Here is a 3710-nt window from a genome sequence, read left to right as displayed (position 1 = left end):
AAAGCAGAAGGAATAATCCTGTCCCAGATACTCTCCCCCGGCTTCAGAGAGGTGGAATGATCTGAGCACTGCGAATATTTAAGTGTAGGAAATGTTTACTCCATCTTTAACTTTTAAAAAAAAATTATTATTATTTCCCTTTAACTTCTTAATAGAGGCTCCAGTTCCACGTATCTCACTCATGCCAACTGCCAGCACCACCAAAACCCTTAAAAGTTTCCTTGTCTTAATGGCTTGACTTCTCCCCTCCTCCTGGGCACCCCTCATCCTGGACTCAAACCTATAGATAAACCAGACCACGTTCTGTCTTTTCAGAAAAGGAGCAGCTTGAACCATTCCACCCAATTCCAACTTCGCTTCTAAATCTGGGATCTCTTTGATAATACTCTCAGCCCAGGGGAGAGGAAAGCCTACTGGGGACAGCTAAAATTTGGCCTATCCTTCCTGGCACATAGTAAGAACCCTTAGGAAAATAAAAGAGGAGCAGGTTTGGAGGCTGGGATTTTTCAGGGGTGCTAAGTGGAAATCTTATATTTTTGTCATTGCAAAAAAAGTTTCAGTCACATTCAAATTCACATCTAGTTGGTGCCAAAATGTAGATATGAGGTCTTAAACTGGGATGCATGAAATCCTTGAAACTGTACATAAAGGTGTATGGTTGGGGGGCATGGGTGGGGTATGCGTATAAACACTTTTTGAAAACAGAATATATATCCTCCATTGATTTCCCAAAGGCGTCTGCAACACCTTCTTCACCTCCACTGCCACCAAAGTTAAGAACCAGTGACTTAAAGGGATTGTAGGCTTTTGTTCAGCTGGAAAGAATCTTGGATGGTATTTAGTTCATTTTTGCTCCCTTTTAAATGTTTCTGATATAAAAATTGAGTGTGATTAACATGGGCTGTTGCATAAATATTGAAATCTTCTAGGCTTTTTCTTTTTTGAAACAATTTCCAGATGGGTCTTGGAACATGCTTGTGATGACATCAAGTAGGGCTGTGGTGATGGATCTACCCATGCCGATGCCTCCACACATGATCGTCTATCCATGTGTGCCAGAAAGGCTGATCAGGGTGGCAGACACTTTCCTGTCCCCTGGTTTATTTTCATGTGCTTTAACTTGGAGCACAAAGATAGGATTGTGGTTCATAACCCCAAGCCCCTTCATTTCAAAGAGAACTGATGAGATTCATCGTTATGAGAAAAACCTGGCAAGGCCCCACAAATGACTTCACTGTGATAATTTTCGTGGCCCAGCCTTACCCTGAATATTACACATTTATTTCTTTTGCTTTTATGCTTAAAGCAGCTCAACAAAGCATAATTCAAGATGATCATGGTTTGCAAAACCTGTTTGCTCAACACAAATACTGAAAAAAGAAATCAGTTTGATACTTGGCACCCTTCACTGCAGCTGGGATCACTCCTCCCAAGTCAGATGTTTTCATTCAGTTACATATGAAGAACAGAATGAGAAAACCACAGAATTCCAGTCTCCACAGGAGATTTCTCTGGGGTGAGATGGCAAGCAGAGTAGTCAGTTGACTCTTTCAGTGGCTAAGTCAGCAGTGAGAACTTCTTATTAAGAAGTAGAGTGGAAAATACTTGGCAACCATTGGCTCTAAGGGTGGAGGTGAAGGGAGAAGTTAAAGATGACTCCCAGGCTTCTGATTTGATAATTGAGGCCTACAAATGGAAGAGACTTGGGGAGGTGTAAATGAGGCTCCTTATGGATATGTTGTATTTGGGTCCAGGTGGGCAATTTGGTGTGCAGTTCAATATGAGGGTCTGAAGGAGTTGGTTGAGGTAGAGATAGGATTTGGGAGCTATCAGTAAACCTACAGCCTACACACTTACTGGGAGTTAGAGAGTTTCAAAAAGGAGATCAATGACGTGAAATGTCTCAGAGGAGTCAAGTCAGAAAGAACAAACTGTTCCCTGGGTTAAACAATGAGAAAGTCATTGATGACTTTAGGGCAAGCAGTTTCTGTGGATTTGAAGAAGCAGAAGCCAAGTCATATCCGATGAAGTATTTGATGGACAGTGAAGAAGTTGCAAAGCTGAATGGTGACCTCTCCAGAGCCCAGATAAAAAGAAGACTAATTGGGGTGTTCACTAAAAGAGGAATGTAGGATGGTGAGAATTTTGCCTGTTAGTTTTTAAATTTAAAGAGACTTGAATATAATGAGAAGAAACCAGAAGGAGGAAGAAGTTGAAGAAACAGGAGAACAAATGAATTGCTGATGAAACAAATTCCTGGATGGATATGGAGAAGAGTAAATGGCAGAGCACTGCAGTGACACTGGCCTTGACACATTTGAGATGCGGATAAGTTTGTGAGTGGGGAGTGGGAACTGAGGAAGCTCATGCCTGGTCATCTCAGTGTTATCAGCTAAAGAAAGTAGAGGTACTTAGGGTAGGCTAGGGAGCATGAGAAGAACAGCAAAAGTTTGGACCTATCATGGAGAAGAAGGGAAAAGGGAAACTGACCAGGGACACAGACACAGATGGCTCGAAGCACTGGGGACCCAGATGAGAATGGAAATCCTAAATGTATCATAGTAGCACCAGTCCACCTAGCTGTGTGTATTTATCTGACACTTGGCTACCAGTGGGTAGCATGGAAGTAGATGGATATGTTCGGGTTAATCCAGGGTTGGGGATTTATAAGACAAGGTTAATAGAAGGGGGTAAAAGAGATGAGGAAGCTGGGTTTTCTGGGTAGAAAGTAGCTGAAGTGATAGAGAATGGGAACTGGTAGGAAAGTGAAGAAAATGAAACAGGAAAGGATGATACAAAACAGAAGACTATGGCAAAATGAAGTATACACGTTGCTGAAGATCTTATGAAGATCAAAGAACAGGTATAATCAGAGTAGGGGATGGAAAGTTCTGGAAAGACTGGATAGTATGATCAGAGAATTCCTGGAATAAATTTTTTTTTCCAGAACACTTTACTGCTATTTCAATGTTATAATGTAAGTTTTAAAAATGTGTTACAAGGTCATCTCCAGGCACTGTGGAATGGAGTGGCCAACCTCCCACAGAGCAATGTGCCCAAGTCTTGACTACTTCAATACATAGCTCTCCCATGACTCTCCATCTGTGAGAAAGGCACACTTCAGTGGTAGGAAACACAAAGAGAATGTGAAAGACTGCTACCAGAAATGGATGGAAGAACAGGCTCAGAGCCTGATTGAATAAACAATGGCTGCATTTCAACCAAGAAAGATACCTTCTACTCCATTCTTTGCTCCTCCTCTGCAGGGGCAATGACACCACCTCCCCCAAGTCTTCCAGGTCCTCTTTGTCATAGTATAATTGCAGCACCCCATATGGGATCCCTCCCGTGATGCCAATGATAGGCCCTCCTCTTCATGGGATGATACCAGTGGGACCTACTGCTGGAATGAAGCCACCCGTGGGAAACCACATGCCAATAATAAGACCTCCCACCTGTCCCATGGTGGTGCCTGCTTGGCCTGGAATGACTTGACCAGATGGTTAAGGACAGTGCAGAGGCCTTGTTATTATCAAGTTTATATTACTTGTTCTACTTCACTAGGAAACCATGGTGCTGTGACTCTGGGTGTTTTCTTAACAGTGCAATAAGGAAGACTTTCTCCCTTTTCTTCTCAAAAAGAGAATAGTTTTGGAGGGGAGAAGTGGGATCAAAAAAAAGTAGTTTTCATTTGTATTGTGAAATGTGAA

General features: G+C 42.3%; 1 pseudogene; it reads left to right on the top strand.

Annotated features, from left to right (window-relative positions):
• The first annotated feature begins 2566 nt into the window (after positions 1-2566).
• Positions 2567-3507, top strand: LOC104653160 (U1 small nuclear ribonucleoprotein C-like; annotated as a pseudogene).
• The last annotated feature ends 203 nt before the right edge of the window (positions 3508-3710 follow it).

The sequence above is a fragment of the Saimiri boliviensis genome, chromosome 2 (assembly GCF_048565385.1).
Source record: "Saimiri boliviensis isolate mSaiBol1 chromosome 2, mSaiBol1.pri, whole genome shotgun sequence".
Lineage (NCBI taxonomy): Eukaryota > Metazoa > Chordata > Mammalia > Primates > Cebidae > Saimiri > Saimiri boliviensis.
Note: the sequence above shows the minus strand (reverse complement) of the source record. Positions and strands in the feature narration are given on the sequence as shown.